At 40.8% G+C, this 27950-nt stretch overlaps 1 long non-coding RNA gene across 1 annotated transcript in view; it reads left to right on the top strand.

Moving 5' to 3' along the window:
* Positions 1-27950, top strand: part of LOC110597109 (uncharacterized) — a 65276-nt gene that overhangs the window by 33332 nt on the left and 3994 nt on the right. Inside the window, exon 4 of the long non-coding RNA XR_002482991.3 lies at positions 26137-27773. This is a non-coding gene — a long non-coding RNA (uncharacterized LOC110597109). The remainder of the gene's footprint in view (positions 1-26136; positions 27774-27950) is intronic.

Raw genomic sequence — 27950 nt, 5'->3', positions numbered from 1 at the left:
TCTTTTCTTTTTCTTGGCTAAAAAATAAAGGTTCTGAAACAGAGAAAGTAGAAAGCAAATCAAGGCCCAACTTTGATTAGATAGGGAGAGATCTTTGCTAGGTCAATTGAAGGAAATGAAGGGAAATTTCTGATGCCAAAAATTGGTACATTTCAGAGTCTAAAACAACATTCACACCAGGGAAGCGATTTTGCTTAAAGTCTCCTGTTGCAAAAATACAGAGGGAGAGAAGTATAGTATTTAAGCTAGGACAAGGACTGAGAACAAGCCCAAGATTCTCACCCTGGGTGCACAGACCCTGGGTAGGGTGCAAAGGGAAGTCCATGGATGGGTTCTGGGGGGAGTTATATATACCCTCAAAAGGTAGGTAAAATGTTGTTTATGGATGCATTTTTACAGAGAGGGATTGATAGCTTTGAAGATATTCTCAAAATGTCTAGGAATATCCATAAGATAAGAGCTGCTAGTTAAGTCTTGGTGAGCAAAGATTCTAATTATACCTACATATTTACATTTATGGGTTTGAAATAAGCATCCCATTGAAGCATGGCATTTACAATAATTAAAATTAATGCTTATGTTTGTGTATTTTAGCAAAGAGTTCTGGTTTTATAGGAAACACATCTAATTAAAAATAAATTGTGTGTTGTTCTTTTCAACTGGACTTATTCCTCGAGGGAGCCTACAAAGTGAAAAAACCTTCAATAAGTCAAGAGGAATCTGATGGAACCCACAATGTGAGAAGGCTATCACTCACCTGCCTAAAATCCAATAGTGATCCGTGTAAAAGACTCTGCTGGAGGTTACTTTGTGTCCCCATCTATCACTCTGCATCCCCCAATGTGACCCATTAACAATTGCTGAGACAGGAGATCAGGGAAAGCTCTAAGTGGGGCCCACTCTCCTTTTTGTCCACTCAGCAAAGTTGTTTACAGATCTCTGATGGTCAAATATTTGATTCAGCTTGTTGAAGGTAAGAATCAGGATGTAGCTGGATAGGTGAAACCCACAGATTTAATGGGGAAGAAAGATGGGTGTGTGCATATAAAATTCTCTTCCTTTACTTCAATCCTCTGTGTGTTTCTTGTTGCTCTTTAGTATTTTCTCTTTTCTTTTTCTTGGCTAAAAAATAAAGGTTCTGAAACAGAGAAAGTAGAAAGCAAATCAAGGCCCAACTTTGATTAGATAGGGAGAGATCTTTGCTAGGTCAATAGAAGGAAATGAAGGGAAATTTCTGATGCCAAACATTGGTACATTTCAGAGTCTAAAACAGAAGAGCGTGTGTGTGTGTGTGTGTGTGTGTGTGTGTGTGTGTGTGTGTGTGTGTGGTGTGGCCACACCAACTACAAAGGACATTTGATTCTTCTCAAGTGTTTTTACAGCTCAGTGAGCTCATTAAACCCTGGAAACATGTGCTGTTATTTTTGTAAGGGCAGAAAAGTAAGTATAGTATTATAATCTCAGAGTTTCCCCTGAGAAGGCCTAGGCTTACTGAAGGAAAAAAGGATATGGATGTTAGAGTCCCAGAAGCTTCTAGGTGCCTTAGAATGTGGGGATTGTAGACATGAGAGCACACAGGGCACACACATCCCTCACACCTTCATCTTATCTCAAGACCAAGACAGGTATGCATCAGAAGCAGCCGTGACCTGGAAAGACCCTGACCCTATTGTTGGAGGCAGGTGCTGGGGCTTCAGATTCAGTTGCAAAGAAGTTTGGGAGGACTGTGAATCAGGACTTCCAAAGGGCACCCATGAGGTCAGTGCTGGTTTCCCAAGAGTGGCATGTTGGGCTTCCCTGACGCATGGGAATGAGGCTAGGAGCTGCTCATGATTGTGTCAATTCCTCAGTGGAGGGGACCTGAAAAGTTATTCTTCTGGGCTGGCCACAGACCTAATATTAGGAGGTCAGTGGATGAGAGACGAGCTCAGTTTTATGGCTATCATGGTGGATACAGAACTCCTCCCTGCTCCATAGCAATAAGTAGGAAACAGGGCATGTGCTGAGATGTGTGACATCACTCAACCATCCCAGGATCCCCACCTGGTAAGCACTGTCAGTTTTCCTGTGTTACATTTGAGGGGACCCACGAACAGAGATGTTAAGTAATCTGACATCACACTGATAATGACAGAGCTGAGATTCAAATCCAGACTTTGAGTTTCTGGTGTCTATGTTATACTGCACTTGGACTTTCAGAATGAGAATTAGGCTTTCCTTCTTCACAGCTGTCTTTCCCAAATTAAGCCTTGCTCTTGCTTATGCAAACTGTCACCAGTTCAAAGGACAAAGGAGGGAAATGGTTTGGGGCATGTATTTGGAGGAACATGAAAGGGGATGTTCCAAAGAAAACTTTGCTTAAGATTCCATTTCACCACTACTTCCTCCAAGTCAAGAATGAAGAGTGATGCACGTCCTAGCAGAATCCTTCATTTTCTTCTCTGAACTCTGGCAGCCCAGCAAGAGAGAGTGAGAGGGGGAGGTGGTTCATGATACTGTCTCAATTGACCCAGGTGAGGAATGGCAACCCCAAGGGGTGAAGACGGTATCATTCCTGAAGCAGCATGGGGAACCACATCCTGGTGCTATCAAGTGCGGTCTTTCTTTCTGGATCTCAGTCTTCAAGATGGGGAGCCCTCGTTGGTGTATAGGAAAGTGTATCTCAGTACTCAAACCCAGGGATATCAGGATCAGATTCTTACAGTTTCATGTAATCTTAAATAAAATTGCTACTTTCTTCTCAAATTAAAAAACCGAGAGCAATCAACTTGTAGTCAGTGAGCTAGTAATACATTTTATCATGGACTTCATGGCTTCTTAGAGTAAAATACAAGCTCTTAATGATCTATTTAAATATTAATAAGAAGCTGAACATTGTTTTTCCAACCCATTGAAGTAAATGTATGATAAAGTGAAATGAAGTTACATTATATTCCACAGAAAGGAGAGGAGAAAGTCTGATGCAGAGGATTTTCCCTTTCTTAGTGAATTCTGACAGTGCTTTTTGCAAGAGGCTAAATCTACAGGTTAATACATTTAAGCTTGTAATAATGACGTTTGACCTCAGGAATGGGATATACAAGGAGAAACTTGAGGCCACGGTTTCTAGGTGCCTGGGGAAAAGTCAGCTATCTAGACCTGAGGTTTGATCTTACTCTTAAGTCTTGCCCAGCACCAGCAAAACATTAAGATCACTGGAACTTGTCAATGTTATGGATGTGTTTGAAGTTGATGACTGACATGTGAGAATCAGGTCCCACTTCACTCCTTTGATCCATGTCACTGAACATGCCTCTCATAGGATCATGAAGTGTCAGAGTTTAAAACATCCCCAGAGCATCTCAGCATTCTGTAAATGGAGAAACCAACGTTCATTGAGGGAGAGTGACCTACCCAAGTTCATACTGTAAGTTACCAGCAGAGGTAGGAACTCAGCTCAGTTAAAGCACAGGGGGAATACCTGTAACACGTGTCCAGCTCCCACTTCAGATTTCTCTAGAGAATGATTTTCACCCATTATCTCTGAGCTATGATCATGTTCTCCCACCTAATGCCTTCTTGAGCCCATCAGTATTAATGGGTGGTGAAAGTGTAGACTTTGCTACAGTTCCTAAATGCATTGGGGGGTTGTACTTTGCACACAGAAAGATGTGCAGTTTGAATTCCTTAGAGATTCATTTAGACTTCATTCCTACATTCTTTGGTCTCCAGTCTCTTTGCAAAGTAATGAACTTGCAGCTTGGAACAATTGATGACTGGTCTGTAGCAAACTGTGTGTATCTCAATGACCCCTGGACTTTGGAGATATGATGACAGTGCAGCTCAGAGGACTGGTAACCAAGGAGAGCTGGTAAATGGCAGGTCCCAGCCTACCCAGCCATCTCTACTGCTCTGTGGAGATCTTTACTTTCTAATCAAATTGGAGAACTTTATCATTCTTCTCCTGCCTATATCTGCTGTCTTGCATTAGTGGCTTTGACTATACCATTCTCATTTTCTTGAATGCTCTTGCACTTAAATATATGTACATTCAGTCCTACCCACCTGGCCCATCCAAATTCAAGTAGTTATGCTGTTTTTATGTAACATCAATGGCTTTGATGAAATATAGTGTTTGTGTGGGTTGATTCTGATCCAGTTTGCTCTGCCCCATGGCATCTGGCACCATGCCTTCCACAGAGGTGTGAATAAATGAATGAATGATTAAATGATTGAAAAGAAAAACCATTCTTCCCAGTATCTTTCACCAAATCAAGGACCACAGAAAATGTTTTATTGTCATATCACTTTTAAAAAATGTTCCTTTTATCTTACATTACAAACCACCTGAAAACTTGGTGTCTTCAAGTGCCAGGTTATTATCTCTCAGTTTTGAGGACTGGGGAAGCACAGCTGGGTGTCTTTCTCTTGAGCTCTCTCATGCAGTTTTAGTGATATGGAGGCTGTGGCTGGATTCATCTTGACTGGGCTAGATGGACAGGATGCCCTGGAGGTAGATGCCAACTGTTGGACTATCAACACTTATCAACTGAAGGGACCACCTACACTTGGCCTCTCCCATTGGCTTGGGCTTCTCACAGCATGGCAGCCATGTTACCAAAAGCAGTCTCCTACAAATGAGTATTCCCAGAGAGGCAAGAGCAAGCTGCAAGGCTTCTTATTACCTAGTCTTGGAAGCCCTGGAATGCCATGTCCACTGCATCTTATTGGCCTAGATACAAGGGGAGGAAGTAGCATACATCCACAGAGAAGGCAGGCATTGACAGTGGCCATTTGGAGACTTCCAGCTGTAAGTGAATATATTATCCTGGGAGTGCCACCCATCTGCCTGCACCTTCCTCCAACAGGTAAGCTGCTGCACTGCTGTGACTGGGACAGTTCCAGTATTCCATATATTTGGGGGAGTATGTGGTAGGAGGAAGAAGAGAGAGAGAATCAATAATTTGAGATAATGGTTAAAGAATTAGGCCTGGGAAAGATAATGCAGAATATAAAATGAAGAGATTAGGGAAATGGAGTGGGAGGATGAGTGCTGGAGAAAAACTTTGCCTGCTTCTTCTACCAGCTCCCTGTATGTTGGGGGTGGGTTGGAGAGAAAGGCAAGCACAGTTGAAAATGTTTTAATTATTTAAGTCACATAAAATTATAATGAAGATCATTTTAAAAGAGGAAACAAACAAACAAACAAAAAACCCCAAACCAACATCCTGACAACTGGACACAACTGCATTCATTTTTCTTTTCAATCTTAATTCCTCCTATGCACGTTTTACGTCTCCATCCTGGGTTCTACGTTTTTCATAAATGCTGGCCAACATGAGCGGCTGTCTTGGTGCCTTGGTTTTAGAGCCTTCATTCCATCCTAGTTGGGGGAGATGGGTGTTGGGCCAATGAGCTGAGAGGGAGTCTCAGGCTTCCTGGAGTGCCTCCCCCACTGGTGATTGGCTGAGCCTCTGGGGAAGCTGGATTCGGCCCCTCCCACGCTCTGGGGAACTGTCCCTGCCCTGCTGCCCTACCAGGGATGAAACCCTCTGGTGCTTCCTGAGTGTTACAGCTGTTAGCAGGAAACACTCTTCCTTTAAGCAGGGAGAAAAAGTGAATTCTACCCCGCTTCTCTCTTCAACCTTTCAAGGATCTTGTAAGTTTCTTAAAACTATTAAGCGAGGACACAGAGGTTTAGGTTTCTTGTCTTTATAAGGGCTTATGTTTCTTCCGGGAAGGGGGATTTAATTTTACTGCAGTAGCAATTTTTCATCACAAGAATCTGCTTACCTCTTTGTTCTGATATTGAGATGCCAGGTTTGGCACATTCTGGGCAGATGGAGGGCATCCCCTGCTTTCTGCAGTGTCCTCTGCTCCCCTTTTATTTAAATGGGATCTATTCTTCAAAGCCTCTTCAGTTTATTCTGTGTCCTCCTGGAATACTTTCCTGGCCTTTTGCACCCGTGCCTTGGTTTCTGCCATCTGAAAAACCTTTATGTTTGCTCATAGTCACGTCCTCCTAAAAGGCAGCATGAGGTCATAAGCAGATGCTGGAAATCTGGATACTTCAGGTCTTGTTCCATTGCCAACCACCTGCGTGACCTTGTTTAAGTCTCTGTGCTCTCTGAGCTTCAACTGCCCCAGTTTTAACATGAGGAGCTGATCTCTTTTGTTCCTTCCCACTATGAGTTTATGATCTGAGTCCTTTGACCTTTGGGGTCACCCTTGCACATCACTCCAGAGACTGTGGAAGTTTGTCTTGACAAATCACGCTCATTCCCCACTATGTCCTTGAGTCATCTTGCTTGTAAGACATAATCTTGCTCCTAAGACATTGTGGAAATGTGCATTGTTATTGAAAACATGAATTGGGTCTTTTCTACAATCTTTCTCCTGCCCTATCCTGCATATCTATCTCTTTCATTCAATAAAGACTTCAGACTCTGTTCTTTCTTGTGGTTGATGCTCTGAGTCTCTGATTATGATAAAGTGTGGCAAATGGAAGCATACTTTCTGAAGGCTGTACTTCAAACACTCTATTAATGCAACATGCCACATACCAATCCCAGTAGAATGCCCACAAGCCAATTTGGTTCTCCTTTGATGAGGCAGAGATGCAAGGCAATAGCTACTCCTCTCGGAGGGAGAAGTGATTAGCTGGAGGGCTGCTGAACCCCTGCTATCTCCATCACCAGAGCATGAAGGACCATGGCAAGGACAAGCAGTCTGTCCTGGGAAGTCCATGTTTGCTGGGTCCAAAATTGCTCAAGGTTTTGTTGTGCTAGAAAAGATGATAGGAAAAGTATTGAGGGAGATGTGCAGGATTTGGTTTAAAATCAGAAAATGCCAGAGATTTCTAAGGCTGTTTTTATGTCCTAAAGTGTGATCTATTTGGGGGGAACTACCATTGTGGAACCAGTAGACACCAAATGTGAGACCCTCCTCAATACTCAGTCGAGACCCCACCTGTCCTCAAGACTAACTTCTACCACAGTCCCCCTTTCTTCCACCCTGGGGTCACCTCACACTTCCCTGAATCCAGAATTTCCCTTATGGTCTTCCCTGGGCTTAGAATGTTCTAGTCCAAGTGACCCTCATCCACATCTCTACTCACTTTTGGGGGTGCAAAAACCCAACCAATCAAACCAAACCAAAACCAAAACAGAAAAACTTCAATGATGCCTTTACTATGGGCTTCAGACTTAGGATTTAATCCCAGCTTTTCTACTTTAAGGGAAGGTTACTTGACTTCTCTGAGTAACCTCAATTTTCTCATTTATAAAATGGAGCAAATAATCCCTGCTTTATTGGATTATAGTGAGAATTATATGAGATGGTACTGAACTGAACTTAGAGACCCAGTGAGTGAGCTTCACTGTGGCATCCCTTGTGGGTGTGTGTTTTATGGGCGGTAATACAGTTGCTTTGCTTTGGATGTGGTTTGTCCCTCAGGGGATCATGTGTGGGAAGCCTCGTCTTTCTAATGTGGTGATATAAGGAGGAACCTTAAGGAGGTGTGGCCTGGTGGAGGATGGTTAGGTCCTTGGAGAAACTACCCTCAGAGGCATTAATTCTGGTCTTGTAGAATGAGTTAGTACAAAAGAGCAAGATGAACCCCCTCCCTGGTGGCTTCCTGTTTCACCCTGTGACTAGTCCTCCTTTTACATGTGCTCCTGCCATGATGACATCTGCAGCCAAGGGCTGAACCGATGGCATTGCCCTATCTTAAACTTTCAGTTTTCAAAACTGTGAGCTAAAAGAACCCTTAATTCTTCATAAAATATCCAGCCTCAGGTATTATGTTATATTTTATCTCACTGCCAGATAGAATACTTCTTGAAGATAAGAAATATTTGCTACTCTTGTTTATCCCTTTTGATGCCAAGAACAGAGCTTGGTATAGAAGAAATTCTTAATATATTCAGTTCAGATGAATTGACTATGTCATTTTCCTTGCCTTTACCTTCAGATTATACTCAATAAAGACAGGAGAAAATCAATGTTCCAAAAACAGGGCAAGAGCTGCCTACATTTGTAGGCCACATTTTATCAAAAGTGCAGCTTAGGGGTCTTGGCTCTTAAACTGTAAATTCCAGGGAAAAGGAAGGGGATTGAGACCATGACCTTTATGTGTGCTTTCAGTATTTAGCGCTCTGCAGGGCCCTTGCTGAATATTTAAGTGTGTTGCTATTCATGATAAAAGCTTGTAGAGTGACAGATCTGGGAGCAGAAAGGCAACTCAGTAATGGATTTCATCTTAGACAAATGCAGGAGAAAGCCTGCCTAAGGGTTGTTATTGCCCTAACTCTTTCAGCCCCATCCTGAAATTCTGTTCTGCCCACACAAGTGCTGCTCTGGAGTGTCTGAGCATCCTTTTGATGATAAGTTTCATCTGAACAGTGGTGGGGGAGGCCTGGTGTTGGGCAGCCCCTCTCCTGGTATGCCAGGGTAAGGTCCCCTGGGCAAGAATTCTCTACATTCTCCTGAGGAGTAGCCCAGCCTAGGAGGGGGTTGTCACCTGAGCTGACTTTGGGTTCTGTGTTAGTGACCCTGGCAAGATAAATAAAGCTGAGGTCAACAGGGGCAGCTCAGCACAAGCTCATGGTTAAAAACGCAGACTCGAGTCAGACGTTCCCTATCTTTAAGATGAGGGTGACCGTTGGAGTGCCTACTTTATAGGTTTATTAGGAGGATCAAATCGATAAATTACCTAGAGCTCTGCCTGGACCAGAGTAAGATGATATAAGTGTTGGATGTTGTTATATTAGAGCTGTAAGGACTGTTCTCAAAATTGTATGAAAGATCATGTATCTTGAGTTGCTTTTGTGCCTCGACTTGGCTGATTCTCATCCTTGGGCTGCGAGGGGCTTTCAGGGTGGAAAGGGGGAACTTGTGCAGTAGTTCAGGTAGGAGATGAAGGTTGATGTGGCAACAGTGGGAAGGAGGAGATGTATTTGGAGGAACTCACAGCAGTTCCATGGGGAGCTAAAGAGATCCAGATTGGCTTCCAGGTGACTGAGACATGGGATCTCTGGATGGTGATGCCTTAAATGAGACAGGAAACACCGTTGGAAGAGAGGTTCGTGTGGGGAGATGAGTTTGAGAAGCCTGCAGAATATTGGGTGGTTAGTAGGTGGAGGTGTCCAAAAAGTATTCATATGGAGATTTGGGGGTGTTGAAGAGAGGTTCAAACAGAGCTATAGATTTTAGGAGTTACCAGTATTTGTGATGAGCTGTGAGAGCCAGTAAGACTCTCCAGATGACTTCCTATGAAATACCCCATTTCCAGGTCATGGTCAGATCATGACACTTTATGATTTGTTGGGTATGAGGTCCCTGCTCCAAGTACTCACTGTCATTTTAGTTTGAAAGCAGCCATAGACCTCATGTAAAAGAATGAGAGAGCTGTGTTCCAATAAAACTTTATTTACAAAATCAATAAAGAGTTTGCTTATTACCCTTGTGCAGACCAGTGTCTTACACATGTTATAAATGTGTACTATGTAATAAGTATATAATAAATATTTGTTGGATTGATCTACTGGTTTCGGGAATTGTCTGAAGTTCATGCAGATTTTTTTCAACAATTTTTTGCTAATGACATACAAATACACCACAAAACAGGTGAGAGGAAGGATATTAGCAATACTGCTGCCATACATAAAACAAGCTACCATGAACTAGAGATGTACTCTTGGGTTGCAAACTATTTAGCTGAAAACCATTTCTGAACCAAAAACTAGGCCCTCAGCCCAATATGATAAACCAGAGTTGGAGAACCACTGGATTTTAACCCCCTGAGGACTGCGCCTGGTGGGAGAGACTTCCGTTTCCAGGAGAGTGCTCCTAGAGCCCTCAGAGACCCTGGACAGCATTCTTAGGTCCGGGAAATTGACTGCAAAGGTATTAAATAATTAAGATACTGTTCAGGAGTATTTGTAGCTTTCATTGCTTAGAAGCAGCTGGTGGGAGGAAATGGAACATTTCCAGTGGGAGAAAATCAAAAGAGTAGATGAGGAATGGAAGCCATGTGAACGAGAGAGTGGTCATTTTGCACACAGGAAACTAGTCATAGAAAATGAGAGAATGTGAAAGAGAGGGAGAAGGAGAGGGAGAGGGAGGGAGGAAGAAGGAGGGAAAGAGGGAGAGGGAGGGAGAGAAAGAAATATCTTTCCTTCAAACAATAGGGTGGTAGAACAGAGAGTAATTAAAACAATCAACACAAGGGTGGAAGGTTTCAGTAACTAAATCATTGCTACACTTTTCATTGGTCATTCAGCTCACGGAAATCTATCTTTAACTTTTTTTTTTTTTTGTATCAGGGATTGAATCAAGGATGCTTAACCACTGAGCCACATCCCCAGCCCTTTTGATTTTTTATTTTGATACAGGGTCTTATTAAGGTGCTTATAACCTTGCTAAAGTTGCTGATGCTGGCTTTGAATCTGCATTCCTCCTGCCTCCCTCTGCCTCCTGAGCTGCTGGGATTCCAGTGTGTACCACTGTGCCCGGCTTATCTTTTACTTTTGAAATCTGAAGCTACATGGCTCAACCTTGTTCACCTTCCTGGGGACAATTCCAAGGTCCTAGTTGTCAGATAATGGGAGAAAAATCTAGAGAGGAGGTTTGTATTTGACAAAAAAGAATGTGCAAGAGGCAGAAGATACCTGGGGTTCCTGGGCGATCCATAAAATTGCGATCTTTAATATCTGTGTTGCAGTGATGGCAGCAGCTTCCTCTGTGTTGTGTGTATGTGTGTGCATGCACCTATATACACATACACACAAACATGTATGCATGTATATAAATTTATGCGTACATGTTTGTGTGTATGTATATAGGTGTGAACATACATGTTTGTGTACATACATATGAAGCTATAATTGTGTATGTATATATGTATAATATATATTATATAAATATGTCCATAATGATGAGCATGATTTAAATGCTTGAATTGGTTGCTGGTAGGTTCCACACCAACCGAATTGTCCAAACTTATTCAGGGCAGTAAGAGTTCACGTGCAGAGTAAGAACAATTCTGCATCCATTTCCCGAGTTAGATAGTATTTGGGAAAGCAAGAACCGAAAGGAAGGCCAGATTTTAAAAATTAAGATATAAAAAATTAAAGACTTAAAACATCTGTATCTTTGGGCCCACTCTCCAACAGGGCAACCCGTGCTACCCCCCGCCCCCCCAGCAGGGGAAGTTGACAGCACTTGGATCTCAGCACGCTGTATCCAGTTACTGTGGGCCCACCTGGGCTGCTTCTTAAGTTGGTAGTAGCTACTTGTGTGGAAGACATAAAAATTTGCATTTTGTCCTTTGGCTTCTGTGCTCAAGCCCATCTCCTCCACTTTGGTGCCAAACTGTTCTTGCTAGAACTCAAGTTCAGTCAGACCACGTCTTGCTTAGGGCTCCCCAGTTCCTGAAAGCAAAGCTTAAGCCCCCTTGTCCTCCATCACCTGCATAGCCTCCTCTTTCCATTTCATTTCCTGCCTCATTCTCTACAGTCCAAAGCACCCAAGCCTCTGCTTCTTCTGGACAGTGCCCTTTTTCTCCCATCAAGCCATAGCAAATACATTTTCTACTAACCCAAACACGTGGTGGGTGTCTATTTATGCTTCAAGACCCAGCTTATTTGCTACTTCCATTGTGAAAACTCAACTGTCCCTCCCACTCCCTCCCCATGATTGATAGGACTGTGCCTGTACATATAGTATGATACTTATTTTCTGCATTATAGTTGGGCACAGGGTTTGGGGTTATGTATAATTTGAAGCCTAGATCCTTGGCTTCCTAGATGTGTGGCTTTTCACAAGTTACTTTGGGTGTTCACAATAACTCCTTTGGACCTCAATTTTATGATCTGTTAAAAGGTGTATTTTCAGAAGTTCTATTCATAGGGTTGTTGGGAGGTCTTGATGCAATTATATGTACCCATGGGTTTACTTAACACAGTGTTTAGAACATAGTAAGTATTCAATAAATTCAAGCTTTTCTTCTTTTTCTGCTCCACTTGACCTTAAGCTTGTAGAATCTTGGAACATGACTTAAGTATGTTGGTAAACCAAATGCCTGGCTGTATGACTAATGCATGGTTGATTTCAGTTTTAAGTTGCTAGTGATAAAAATACAACTCAACATGAAGTAGGAAATAAGTACATGTTTGGTTGAATGATGTGATGGGTTGAGTTTTGGGCCCAATTTTCCATTATTTTCATCCTTATCTTATAGTAGGCAGAGTGAACTTCATTCCTTGACTTTGGGATTGGCCACTTAAGTTACTGGACTATTTAGGAATATGATTCAAACAGAGGCTTATGTAACTGGGTTTCCTTTTGTGCATTTGCAAGACATGCATTGGATGCTAGTTCCAGAAGATTGAGAACAATGTAAAATGGTCCCGAATCTAACCCCTGGCCTGCAGGGCAATCTAGATGATTTTGGTCTAGATCAGTCAAACTTAAACTGATCTCTAACCCATTAAGTTATGTGGTGGTTTATTACACAGGAAAAGTTGTTACACATGCTTCTGTTATTTTTTGATCTGGCTTTAAGGACAGATCCAATGCACCCAACCCTCTGATTCAAACATGATAGAGAAAACATAAAGGATGTCATTGCTGAGAGATAGGAATGAGATAGATAATGAAAAAAAATATTGAAATTCAAGTCAGATAATAAGTAATGACTGAGCTTCCCTTTATGAGTTTTATTTCCAGATCTGAGTGATGGGAAGTCTTCCAATAGTCAGTGTGAGGATGGAACTTTTTATGACTGCCCTTGTCAAACATGTGCTCCTAGAATATCTCTACTGGAGAGGGACTCCCAGAGGTCACCAGGCCCAGCCTTTTGACCCTTGCACACACACAGATGTGTTCTGTAGCATTCGTGACAGAGCTGTCCAGTTCAGTTACTTACCTGCTATGTGACCTTGGGTAGGCGCAAAGGTTGGCATTTCAGAGTCAGGCAGACTCATTTTGGAATCCAGCATTGCGACCTTCACAGCTTCCTCATTTCTGGATCTCTCATTTCTGCTAGAAAATAGAGACAGTTAGAGTGCCTACCTCACAGAGCTGCTTGGAGGGCTTACTGGACTACAAAATGGTATACCCGGTGCAGCATCTGGTACCAACTATAATGGCTCCCTTCCCTTTGGAGCAGCACAGAATACATTACCTCTCTGCTGTGTGAAAGCTTGTCTCTATAAAGAGGAGGGAAGAACCCAGCTGAGATCCAACTGGGCCCTTCCACGTCCAGTCTAGAAGCTGAGCTTGCTGGCTCCCAGCTCATTTGATGGGGCATTTCGATTTTAAATTGTAAGTTGTCAGCACATTTAAATGTCCCAGGTCTAGGAAAACATCAGAAGGAATTATTGATTGCTTTATTGATTAATCAGATAGTTTTGTGTAAATTATGGTTCATAAAATTCTGGGGTCCCTGTCACCTTTCATAACACAGACTTTCAGTGTAAGCTAAAGTAGAAATTACTCCCCTCCCTGAAGGTAGGATCTAGAAGAGCAGAGATAGATCAGTGTGAACTAAGTGGATGCAGGAGAGGTAGGGGGAGAGATTTCTTCAAAGAACAGTTTCTAAGTGAGCTGGATTATAAACGTATAAGGAAAAGAGAAGGCACAAAAGGTCGGGCAGGTAGGGAATGCCTTAAATAACATTTAAGTTTAGACTCTGAAGGCAATGGGGGAGCCATTAAAAGTTTTTGAAAAAGAAAATAGTCAGTTCAGAGCTTTGCTTCAGCAAGATTACTCTAACAAGAGGCTTGGGTAGGGGGCAGACAAGCAGAGACAGGAGAGTACTTAGGAGTTTATTGCAATTGTCTGGACAAGAGGTGATAAAGGTTGTGCTTGGGCACTGGAAAGGAGAACAAATAGAAGACAGACTGCAGTCCAAAGCATACAGGACTTATTGACTGACTAGGGAAAGAGAGCAGAGAATGATTCAGGTTTTCCGCACAGGGGAAGCGGCTGAGTATCTAACTTCATGTGCAGGAAGTAGAGCGTATGTATCATTCCCAGGTTTTACCCCTTATTCTTTTTTTAAGAAAAATTTGTTCTTTTTAGATATACATGACAGTAGAGTGTATTTTGATATATTATACATATATGGAGTATGACTTATTCTAATTAAGATCCCATTCTTGTGGTTGAACATGATGCGGAGTTTCACTGGTTGTGTATTCATATATGCACAGAGGAAGATATGTCTAATTCATTCCACTGTCTTTCCTATTCCCATCCTCGCTCCCTTCTCTTTCTTTCCTTTTGCCTAATACAATGAACTTCTATTTTTCTCTCCCCTCCCTTTATTGTGTGTCAGCATCCACGTATCAGAGAGAACATTTGGCCTTTGTTTTTTTGAGATTGGCTTATTTCACTTAGCATGATAGTCTCTAGTTCCATCTATTTACCAGCAAATGCCATAATTTCATTCTTCTTTGTGGCTGTTACTCCTTACTCTTAATGCATATGTATGTGTATATATGTAGCTCCATGTCCAGATGGAGCAGTATCAATACTAGGATATATTTTTTAATATTTATATTTTAGTTGTAATTGGATACAATATCTTTATTTTATTTATTTTTATGTGGTGCTAAGAATCAAACTCAGGGCCTTGCACATGCTAGGCGAGCACTCTACTGCTGAGCCACAATCCCAGCCCCAACACTAAGATATTAATAACCTAATATCACACATGCACACAATTGCATTTCAATCCCCACTGACCTATGTGTATGTGAAATGAGTTATGGTGAAATGAGGGTATAAATCTTTCTAATTTCATCAGAGAATTTAAGTTTTCACACTGGAAGGGTAGGGATTATATGTTAGGGCTCTGAAAATATTTAAACGTGTCCTACTGATAATCGCAGCTGTGATTTACTGAGTATTTATGCAATAATGCCCTTTATACATCACATCACTTGTCCCTATAACAAGCTGTGAGATGGACACGTAAAGGTCCCTCCTTTCTAGCTGTTCTCAGCTCCCTCCTTTCTTGCTGCCCAATAAAGGCTGGCCTCCTTGCAATAAGGGTGGCCACGGAACCCAGTCTGGACAATGAGAACATTAATGGTATATTCGTAGAGAGTCTCAGGTAAGACAATGGCTTCCTAGTAGAAGGAACAGTGTAAGAGGAGACAGCTAGCCTTCCTCTGTCTCCTCCTTCCTGGCTTGGCCACGGTGGGTGTGGTGCTCAAAGTTTTCAATCACGGATGACCAACATGAAGATGAAAAGTCAATGACCCTGGATATCAGAGGCAGAGACACAGTCTGTGTGACCTCAGTGACAATGTCAGGCCACTGGACCAACCTTGGAACTCTTACATCCAGATTTCCTATTAAGCACTTTAGCCACTCTTGGTTGGTGTTTTTTTTTTTTTCAGTTATTTGCAGATATGCAACCTGATGCTCAGTAGCTTGCCCAGGGCCAAACAAGGAAGTGGTGGAGCTGAGATTCAAACTCAGGTCTTCCTGGCTCCAAAGTGGTGCTGTTAGCTGCTTATGATCTAAAAATGAGATATCTTGTCTTTGTTCCTGGTTCCTGGTACAGAGTTCCCCAAACCCTTGGAATTTCCTGGGTGATAAGGGTGATAGGAGCATTCACCTCTTAATGGGTCCCTAGTTTCAGGATGCAGGCTGGATGTCAGAAAGAACAAGCCATGATTAGAAGCCCAGAACCTTCAGCCTCACCCCTAGCCTCCCAGGAGAGGAAAAGGGATGGAGTGAATTAATCACCAGTTGCCAACCATTTGGTCAATTGTACCTATGTAATGAAATTTCCATACTGCCCATCCTCCTGAATGCTTCTGAGTTGGCACACACATCCACATGCTGAGTGGGTGATGTACCCCAATCCCATGGGGACGGAAGCTCCTACACTTGGCATCCTTCCAGACCTGGCCTTATGTCCCTCTTCATCTGGCTGTTCATTTGTGTCCTCTGTAATAAACTAGTATGTAAGCAGAATGCCTTCCTGGGTTCTGTGAGATGTTCTAGCAAATTATTTAACCCTAGGAGAAGGTTGTGGGAACCTCTGATTGATAACCGGTTATCAGAAGTAGGTGGCTGGGACCTATGATTAGTATCTGAAGTAGAGGCATCCTTGTGGGACTGAGCCCTTTAACTTGTAGGATTTGATGATAACTTCAGGTAGAAAATCACAGAATTGAATTGAAATGTTGGACATCCCACTGATGGAGAATTGGAGAATTAGCATGGGAAAAACCCACACACATCTGGTGTTCGGAAATGTCAGGAGATTAACAAAAACACAAAAACCAAAAAAACAACTTTATTCCTACATCTGTCTTCGATACCCACACTGAACAGTACAAAGGTTTCATTGTGCTGTGTCTGATGGACATATACTGTGTTCATTCCAAGAACTGCGTCTCTCACTGCTTGTGTCACAGTTTTGGATGTCTCCTTACTGTCAGGCACTGCGGCGTATCTTAGGAGATAGTAAGATAATTATGGTTCAGTCCTTCTCTCAGGATGTTCATAACATAGAGGAGGGTGGGCACACTATGTTGGTCTGATACAATTTTTGTATGACCTGTAACTAAGAATGATTTAACATTTTTCAAATAGTTAAAAGAAAATAAAAAAAGAATTTTGTGACCAGTAAAAAATTACATGACCTTAAATTTCAGTGTCCATATTGTGGTTTGGATATCAGATGTCCCCAAAAGCTCCTGTTAATACAGGAATGAATGTTCAGAGGCAAAATGATTAGATTCTGAGAGCTATAACTTAATCATTCCATCCTATTTGAATGTACTGTCTGGTGGTAGCTGTAGGCAGGTGGCGTGTGGCTGGAGAAGGTGGGTCACTGGGGATGTGCCCTGGAAAAGTGGATGTGCCCTGCCCTCCCTTCTCTCCCTCCTCTCTCTGCTTCCTGACGTGGCCATGAGCTGAATAGCACGTGCACTCTGCCATGATGTCCTGCCTCATCTTAGACCCAATCAAGGGTCTTGGCTGTCGATGGACTGGGACCTCCAAAACCATGAGCACCAAGTAAACTTTCTGTTCTCTAAGTTGTTCTTGTCGGGTCTTTTGGTTACAGCAATAGAAAAGCTGACTGAAACGGTCTATGAATACAATTATATTAGATGCAACCAGGCTCGCTTCTTTACGTGTTGTTACTGGCAATGTTGGTGCTTCTCTGTGTGAAAAATTGCAACAGAGATGATACAGTCGGCAAGGTCCAAAATATGCACTACCTGGCTCTTATAGAAAAGGTGTGCTGATTCTAGTTCTAGAGGGAGGGTTTTGGAGGTGGGGAGGATTAGGCAAATGAACAATTCATTCTAGGCAAGGGAAAGAGAGAGGATGTATAACTGAGATATTTTGAAAATTTCCCCCAAATAAGAGGAGAGTCCAAAGTTCTAAGTCTTATTTCTAGAGTTTCCCTTTTTAAAGGTTGATTTTATAAAAGAGGTGGGGCTGTGGGAAGAGTGGAGGTGGTTTGGGGTATTTGTTAGGTTTAGTTGCCTAATGAATGTGTGTTTTTACTTGTTCCTTAGACAGAGAACGGTATGCTGCAGGATGTTTGAACTCCACTCAAACACAGAGAACAGATCATGAATTTGTGTGTGCGTGTGTGTGTGTGTGTTCCTGGGGATTGAATTCAGGGCTTTGAAAATATTAAGCACACGCTCTAACACTGAACTACACCCCTAGCCCCAGATCATGAATTCTCTTAATGCACATGTGAAATTTTGAGTTAAATAATTTTACATTAGAAAATTTGATTAACCCTTTAATGAAGGTCCTTTGAGCCTCCCACATACAGCTGTCACCTGAAACTATTATGTGCTTGTGAGTTTCTGTGCACACATGATATACATCCTGCTCAGATCCTGATTCCCATCAAGCAAGTCCTCCCATGAGCCAAGAACCCACATTCTTGGTATGCGTACCTGAGATGGTGGAACTCCTTTTACATGAACCAAACTCTTTAACAATATGAGGAACTGTTTAATTTTCTTTCTTTTTTTTTTTCTAAAAGAAAGCAAGTGCTAAGAAGTTTGATAGTGGTAGTGTTTGTCATGTGTATATCATCACATAACTTAGAAAGCACTTTTCTGTCCATTTTGATTCTGACCCTCAAAATGATCATGACCTAAATAATTGGATCATGAAATGGAGAACAATTAAGCTACATGAAAATTCAATTCTGACATACCAACAAAAGAAGCTTTTGAGATCAATGAACTTATACCCTTGAAGTCTGTGTTTCAAGGGAGAGGAAATGGAGGAGTGGCTGCAAAGGCAGCCAGTCAATGGCAGAATCAAGATGTGTGCTTTCCGTTTGTGTTAATGATGGCTAAGGTCATCTTATTGCTGGGCTAACTAGACATGACTTAATTATCACATCTCAATCATGTGGTCTATAGATGGAGGGACTCTGTTATTTGTTATCCAGACCCAAATACTTTGGCTCAATAGGCATAAGCAAAACCATTCACTGAGACTTCTGGTCACTTCTGGTCAAGCCTACAGAGTGGGTTTGGCAGGTGCAACAGACCACGTAGAGCTTTTCAGGTTGTCTCTAAAATTCGCTTCTATTTTCTCACATGTGTTCCTAGTCCTGTTGGCCCAGCACCTTGTAACTTTTGCATGTGAGACAAGCCTGTGGTACAGTTGTTAATAGAGATAACAGTTCAGTTTCTCCCACTTATTGTTGGTCTTATGCCACATACAAAGCTGGGACAATAGAGAAATCATGACCTGAGTGGTGGTGGTGGGGTCATGTGTGTGCCAGGTCTCCTGCATTGACACAGCCATTCTTTTTCTCAGGGGTGTTAGGAGTCCTGTCTTTAGTTGGTCTAGGAAGAACATTTTCCAGGAAGAGGGTGGTCACTTGTAGAAAAACAACTTGGGATATCCAGAAAAAGGAGGACAGAGACGTTTTTCCTTGATTCTGTGTGTATGTTTTATTGTGTTTTGTTTTTAGAAAAGAGTAACAATCAATATTTATTGATTATCAGTGGTGGCTTATTTCTGAGCTAAATAGGGGAACTAAGAAACACAACAGGGGAAAGAAAAAGAAAATAGTTTTCCATTATTTCTTCTAGTAACAAACTAACTTAGGAAATAGAGAGTTAAGAATATTAAAATAATGTTATACCTGTACAAACGATCATTAGTATAGAAATGCAAACCCTCCCAAATATCAGAATAACTATAACCTAAAAGACTAGAGACTACTGTCTTAGCTCAGGCATTTATAAAACGGGAGTTACAAGAAATATGCAGATACACACTAGTGAAGGGGAATTTAATTCACTTCATTCAGTATGTAACTGACCAAGAGGACAAAAGCAAGTGAGAACATAGAGTAATCTAACCAATTAATGAGGTAGACCTGATTAAATCTCATAACTGACTAAAAAATACTAAGTTTTTGTTTTTTCAAATGCTGTGAAAACATTCTTAGATGCTGATCATATTAACACATAAAGATATCTTCAATAAATTCCAAAAAGTAAATGTAGTGTGGATATTATATAACTGCAATACATTAAAACTAGACATTGATAACAGAACAGAAAGCAAAAGCTCCTTTCATATGGAAATTTAAGTGTCTCCTAAACAACTTTCAGAGAAGAAATAAAACCTTATATGTAAGATTGTTGTAGGATACAACAATAATAAAGGTTTTTTTTTAAAAAAATCAGAATTTGTAGGATACAAGTCAGGTGTGGTGGCTCACTTCTGTAATCCCAGTGACGCGGGAACTTGAGGCAGGAGGATTGCTAGTTTGAGGCTAGCCTTAGCAATTTTCTGTCTCAAAACAGAAAAAAAAAAGAATTTGTGTTATACAGGCTGTTATGGGATGAATTATATCCTCACTCTCAAATTCATATGTCTTGACTCTCAGTACCTCAGAATGTGGTTTAATTTGGAAATAGAATCTTTACAGAGGTATTTTTTTATTTATTCCTGGTATGAATATTGGTGTATCTGTATACTGGGTGCCTTCTCCCATTAAATTTTCTAGATGGATGTTATTTGCATATGTAAAAATATTGATTTCTGTATTTATTAGTTTTGAACCTGTATTCATACTAAATTATCTTACTGTTCTCAACAATTCTTCCATTCCCTTGACTTTTCCAGATATATAGTTTTAACATCTGTAAATACTAATAGTTTTACTTCCTACTGTTCAAAAATTTTTGCTGTCAATTTTTGTCTTTTGTCTGTTTACATTTGTTAGTTCCTCCAGTATAATTTTTAATAAGAGTGGATATTGTCATCTTGCTCTAGTCTCTAATTAGAATTTCACAATTTCCCCACTAAAGATGATTTTTTGGCTTCTAGGCTGAGAGACACATACTTTACCACATTAAGAAATACCATTTTGCACCAACTTGGATGACAATGACCTAAAAGACAGAAAATAACTGGTGTTGGTGAGGATATGGAGAAAACAGAGTCTTCATACAATGCTGATGGAACTGTAAAATGTTTCAATCACTTTGGAAAATGTGGCTTGTGGTACTTCCTCAGAAAGTTAAATACAGAGTTACTGTATCACCCAGGAGTTCTACTCCTGGGTTTCTAATCAAGAAAACTGAAATCATACATTTATACACCAAAAAAATGTACAGAAATGTTCATGACCACATTACTCATAATACTTCATAATGACCAAAATGTAAAAACAACCCAAATGTTCATAAATGGAAGAACGGGCAAATAAAATGTAGTATATCCTATCCATGCAATGCAGCATTGTTCTACAATAAAAGGAAATAAAGTTATGGATACATGCTACAACATGAATGAACCTTGAAAACATGCTAAGTGAAAGAAGTCTGACTACTTATGGGATGGCCTGCTTATATAAAATGTCCCACATTGGTAAAAATACAGAGGCAGATAACAGATAAAGCCCAGGGCTAGGAGTGGGAAGGGCAAGAGGAGGTGGTTGCATACAATGGGGAGGAGAGAAGTTGAGGTAATGGTTGGGGAGCAGACGGTGATGGATGAGCAAAGGTTTCTTTTGAGGGATGATGAAAACATTCTAAAATTATGTGATCATGGCTGCATAACTTCAAATAGACTAAAAAAAACATTGAATTGCATATTTAAAATGGGTGAATTTTATGGTTGTGAATTATATCTAAATAAAGCTGCTATATGAAAAACAAATCTCTTATGAAAAAAATCCTTATCCACACTAACACCTAAAACCATCCCATATATTACCAGTATTTGGAAAAAAACTGACAACCCAAGTAAAAGTATGGTGTATGTCTACAAAATCATCTGAACTGAATCTAATAATCATGAGGAAACAACTAGGCAAATCCAGAAAGTGGCATAATCCATGGGACAGTACACTTGGATACTTCAGTAGTGTCATTTATGACCATTTCCCTGCCCCCAAGAGCAAAGCTACTATTCTAGATTTTAAAAGATGAAAATGAATGTGTCAACTAAATTCAATGACTCTTGAGTGTATCCTAGATTTGAAAAAAAAAGAGAGAAGCCAGCAGCTCATAAAAAGCATAGTTAGGAAAATGGAGAAAATTTGAATATAGATTAAATGTTAAATAATATTATCAATATTAAACCCTTTAATGAGATAATGGTTGTATCACTATGTAGGAAAATTCCCTCATTTGAAGTAGAAATCCACTTAAAACATTATGAAATAAAGTGTCATGATGTCTGCTTCTTATTTTAAGACACACATACACACAGTAAAAGTGGTAAAATGTGAATCTCTAGTAGGTAGGTGGAAGGTACCCATGTCTTCACTATGCTATTGTTTCATTTTCTATAGTTTTGGTATATTTCAAAGAGAATATTGACAAAATGAATTAAAATGCATTACAACTTTGAGAAAAAGAGATAACTGAAGAAATGATAGATATGACTTGAATAATTTTGATAGTTGTTCAATATCTGGCTCATTTCTTGATATATGCATTTTACTTTGTATAATACAGTTTTATTGTTTTTATTTTATATATATATATATATATAATATTCCCTTGTCTCGTATCATATATCTATATTTTATATATATATTATATATATATAATTTGATCACTAATTCTCCCATTTTACCTGAAAATCTCTTTTTTTATTATTGTTATTACATAAAGCTGTATCCTGGGATCTCAGTCAGATCAGCTTTTTCCATGTGTACTACCAACTTGTTGGGAGACTCTGGTCAGTTTGCCTTCCCTTTTTCCATCTTTTAAAAAGGGAAACAATTATGAGAGTGAAAAGGCAAATCACGTAGAGGAAGAAGATGTTTATAACATCATGTTTATAACAACATGTATGTTCAGAATACATAAAGATCTAAAAATTTTAAAAAATAGATAAGCAATAATTTAAAAAATGTGCAAAAGTCTGGAACAGGCACATTACAAAAGAGGATATCCAAATGGCCAGGAACAAAGTGCCCAGCTTCATTAATCAGGAAAGGGCAATGAAAATATTAGGTACATTTCCACACTCATCAACATGGCTGAGATTAAACAAACAAACAAAAAACAAAATCAAGGGCTGGTGAGGATGTAGAACCACGGGAACTCTCACTTTTCATTTGAGTAGAAAACATTTTGGAGAGTGGTTTTCTAACACCTGATAAAGCTACTCTATGACCAGGCATTCCTTTCTCCATTCAATGAAAATCTATAAACATTTCCTTAGAGAAATTTACAAGGATGTTCTGAGCAGCATTATTTATATCAGGCCCCCAACTGGAAACAACCCACATGTCCATGAATGATAGAACAAATACATATATTAAGGAATTTTCATATAAAGAGATATTATACAATAAAAACGAGTGAGCTACGGAACAGGATGGATAAATTTTGACAATAGGATGCTGAAAGAAGCCAAACCAAAAAGAGTATATACTATATGATTCCATTTATGAAAGTTAAAGCACAATCTGACATTAAAAGTCAGCATTGTGGTTGCTTTTGGGGAAGAGAGGGTGGTAGTCAGTAGGAGGGAGATTTCTGAGGGGTTGATAATCTAATTACTGATGTGGATTGCTGTTGGTTGAGTGAATTTGCTTTGAAAAAACTCCTCAAGTATGTCTCTATAGGACTATACTTAGTAGGCCATATACTTGTGAAAATTCATAAAAACAAAACAATAAACTTTTAAATATTCCCTTGTCTCCTATCATATCTCCCAGGATTATCATACAGACATGTGACATCAGAAACGAAAGAGTTAAGTATATCATGCTTTGGATGATACACATATAACATTTAACATTTAACATGATAACATATAACATTTAAATCACTTAGGTGCCTAATTGTTCATAGCTGTATATGATGTGTAATGCATATTGATAACATTTGTGGAATTATTATAGTTTTTGATTCATTTTCTTATTTAATTTTCACACAAATGGTGTAGCAAGCTGTTGGATATAAATGAAAAAATGAAAGCCTGTAGGGGTTGAGAGATACATGCAAAACTTCTCAGCCAGAATTAGTACTTAATTTGGAAACAAAAAGTATAGGAAACTGGCTGTAGGTGTATAATTCATCGTATTCATTCTTATTTTGCTTTACAATTCAGAAATCCCGGGCAGAATGAGTGCAAAATCTCAGATCTTGAGTGTCGAGCTCTTCTCCTTTTCTAACTCGGCCAGATTGCACATCTTCCTGTGTCTCAGTTGATAGCCACTAATAGACTCTGGCTGGAACACGACATTTATCTCCTTCTCATTTGTACCACACAAATGAAGTTACAATAATGGCACTTTGTTGGCACTGAGGAAGACCAGTTCCAAAGTGTCCCACTTTTTCTCGCTATTCAGCATTCAGAGTTGATGCAAAATAACAAATACTCTGACCCAGTTTGAGAACACAGCCTGGTCATGTAGCAAAGAGGAATGCTTTCGTCATGGGGTCCCCTATACTTCCTTCATGGACCTACCAAGTCTCAGTGCCTGAAGTGCCCATCAAGGGTGAAGCGAGAGAGAAGACCAATGGAGCTAGAGATCTTGTTGTGACAGTTCTCTGTGTGGCCCAGGAGGAGGTCATAGGAAGGAGGCTAGGCCAGAATTGTGATGACCCTTTGTAAGAGTCAGCATCCTATAATGATGGGAGTCCGGGAAGCTACAAAACCACCTCCTCGTGTGGCACGAGACGTGAACTTTGAGCCAGAAAAACCTGAGTTTGAGTTCTGACTTGGCACCTCCCCAGCTGTGTGACCTTGTTCCAATGCATCCCCTTTTCTTTTGGATCTCATTTTTTTCTGTCTGTAAAACAAAGGGCTCTTTGGATGCCACTGAAGGAGCTGCTTCCTGTTAGTTCATATCAGGATCTCCAAGGACCTGTGCCCCCATCTGTGCAGAGGGGACAGTGATGACTGCTGGTTTGTCTCCTGGGGTTGTTGGGAGATGTGTGGACACAGGAGGGGCCTGGCAGATTTTCTTAGTTGAAATGTGTTGGGCTTGGGAGCTGCTTTCTAGATTTTCAGCAGTGTAATCATTAACCATTAACCCCACTTTCTTTTATGGTCCCTTTCATAAGCTGCATTTTGTTGGAACCATTATCTTACATTAGCTGGCTTTCTAAGGCCTGTTCATCCCTCAGTGAAGAGGCAATTCAGATTAATCACATGGAGCTGGCAGAGCAGCATTCCACTGGCTACTGGAGGGAGGGAGAGGTCCACTCTCTCCCTTTCCACCCCTCAGGCCTAAGCAGTCCACACACACACACACACACACACACACACACACACACACACACGAGTCTGGTGAACCCTTTCTGGAAGTTTACTAGATTGTCTGTGGACACAGGAATGAAACTGCACCCCTGTGTGGGATGGCCAGGGCTGGGACACTTTTGGGACTGGTTAGAGCCTTCAGTGACCGGGGAGCAGAGATGATAGCTTTAGTGGTTCTTCTCTTGGGTTCCCATGACTTTAGGCATCTTCACATTCCTGCGGACACTGTGGGAGGTAGGAGTCTTATGGGGTGGGTGCTCTATGGAGCTGGGCAAGAGCAAGTCAGGACCCTCCCTCTGAATCTGAGACATCAGATTGCTTCTCTGTAACTCTGGTGTGTGTGTGTGTGTGTGTGTGTGTGTGTGTGTGTATGTGTATGTGTGTGTGTGTGCATGTGAGGGGACAGTGGAGATATTTTTATTTTTTGGTACTAGGGATTGAACCCAGGGGCACTCAATCCCTGAGCCACATCCCCAGCCCTTTTTTATAATAATATTTTGAGACAGTCTCACTAAATTGCTTAGGGCCTTGTTAAGTTGCTGAGTCTGGCTTTGAACTTGTGATCATCCTGCCTCAGTCTCTTGAGCCACTGGGATTCTACAGGTGTGTGTCACTGAGAGAGATTTTTAAAGGGGTGCAGTACCCTCCTGAGTCAGCATATTAGCAGCAGAAAGGTTGGGAGAGCCCCCCAGAGGGTAGATATTTTAGAGGGGAGCCTAGGCTATGAGACCCAGTTATGATTCCACACAGAGAATGTTCCACTAGAATCCTTAGAGGGTGTGCTGGATTTAGCAAGGTTCCCCAATTTTTCATGTCCATCCAGAGCCTCAAAATATGACCTTATTTGTAAACAGGTTCTCCACAGAGAAGTTCGTTTTCTTATGATGAGGTCATATGGATAAGAGTGAACCCTAATTTTATAACTGGTACCTTTTAAAAAATTTTTAATTTAATTTAGTTTTTTAATTTATATATGACAGCAGAATGCATTACAATTCTTATAACATATATAGAGCACAATTTTTCATATCTCTGTATACATAATCTCACCAATTCATGTCTTCATACGTGTACTTTGGATAGTAATGATCATCACATTCCACCATCATTAATAACCCTATGCCCCTTCCCTTCGCTTCCCGTCCCTCTGCCTTATCTAGTGTTCATCTATTCCTCCCATGCTCCTACTCCCTATCCCACTGTGAATCAATCACCTTATATCAAAGAAAACATTCGGCATTTGGTTTTTTGGGATTGGCTAACTTCACTTAGCATTATCTTCTCTAACCCCATCCATTTACCTGCAAATGCCATGATTTTATTCTCTTTTATTGCTGAGTAATATTCCATTGTGGGTATATGCCACATTTTTTTTATCCATTCACCTATTGATCTTTATAGGAAAATGGAAATTTGGGAAGAGAAACAGATACCCAGAGAAGGCCATATAAAGACAGAAAGAAGCAAGGACTGGAGTGATACACAGGCAGAGGTTGGAGAGATGTGCTGTAAACCAACAGCTGCTGAGGACTGTTAACAACTACATCCTCATAAACCAGGAAGAAGCAAGTGAGGATTCTTCCTTGGATCTTTCAAAGGGAGCATCGCCTGGCTGTTATCCTGATTTGGGACTTCTAGCTTCCAGAACTATGTGAAGATAATTTCTGTTGTTTTAGGTCACACGGATACTATGATGGCAACCCTAGGAAATCAGTAGAGGCCAAACCTTGGTTCATCTGTGATGCTGCCTACAGTGTACCCCATGCTTCTCCTATCCTGTGAGTTGTTTCACCAATGGCTCAGTCTCAGTTGTAAATCTGCCTCCTAAAGTCCCTATTCCGGAGGAGAAAGACACCCAGCTGAAGATGGACCAGCCAGCACCATGTTCCTTCCCGTCTCTGGACCTAAATGATAAAGAGAAACTGTTTTACTTCCCTCTGCTCTCCATTTTATGCTCATTTTTCCTGGTTTAGTTAGACCCTCAGGGTTAACATGGATTTTAAAAATTCCTAGTCCCCACTGAATGCCCGACTTCTCTTGGCAATGTCTCTAGTAAGAGGTCATCTTTCCCTCTCCCCTAGTTCAACTCCTCTGAGATCGCAAGAATATCTTATTGCCCCTTCCTTCTCCCTGTCACCCTTCCATGGATATTCATCAACTACCAGCTCTGTGCAGAGAGCAAAAGACTGAGCCCCTACCCATATATTTGATGCTATAAAGCTCTTCCTTTGTCAGCCTCTGATCTGCTGTCAAGGCAAGCCAAGCCTGTTGGTGGTCTAGGCAGGCAGGAGAATTGTGGTGGTGAACTTGTCACTACTCCCCTTCAAGGTCAATCATGTCCTGCTCTCACATCTAGACCAGTGTAGGCATCAGGAAAGGAAAAACGGTTGAGATGGCATCTTACTCCTCTTTAATCAGTCTGGGTTGCTGTAGGTGGCCTCCAAACCCATTTTACAAGGCAATTAATGTTTAAAACCCTCCAACCATGAGAGAATTGGCCACCTCTATGCTGTATTTATCTCCAAATCAAATTAAGTATCTGATGTGTGTTCAGAAGGGATTGCTTTTATTATATGGGACACACATTGTCACATGATGTTGAAGAGTGTTATCACACGTGTATTTGCCAAAATGCAATATATGTAATTATATATTTCATTGTATAAGAAATAAAATCTTTGGCAGGGTTACCCAATGCATTGAATAATCTGATGACATTTTATGGACATTTTGGAGCTGGCAGAAACTTTGTAATGATCTAGCTTTCTCATTTTTATGACAGAGGAAACAAAAGTAGAAAGAGCTAACTTACCCTGTCCCACAGAGAGCCAGAGACTGACGGGAGAATCACACTCACATCTCTGGCTTCTTCCCAGTGGCCTGCGGGGATGTATTCCATTTGTGGATGAGACTCCTGAAGCTTTTGAAAAGCGAAACCTTTGATGGACAGCCAAGGTCATGTGACTGGTGTTTTTATACAATATGGGAATGGCACTTTACTTGTTCTTGGAGATAGACACCTTGAAAGCTGGATAGAGGTAAGGACCATTTGACATGTGTTTCCTTTTGAGTTTAAAATTCTATGGTGGGGTTCAGCTTCTGTTAAGTAATTGCATAACAGACCATAATGGAGAGGGAACCAAGACTGGCTTGGGGGTGGAGATCTTTTTCCTACTGCCAGCAGTGACCAAGATGGGCCATTCATTTGCTTTTGA

Source organism: Ictidomys tridecemlineatus, chromosome 15 (assembly GCF_052094955.1).
Source record: "Ictidomys tridecemlineatus isolate mIctTri1 chromosome 15, mIctTri1.hap1, whole genome shotgun sequence".
Taxonomy (NCBI): domain Eukaryota; kingdom Metazoa; phylum Chordata; class Mammalia; order Rodentia; family Sciuridae; genus Ictidomys; species Ictidomys tridecemlineatus.
Note: the sequence above shows the minus strand (reverse complement) of the source record. Positions and strands in the feature narration are given on the sequence as shown.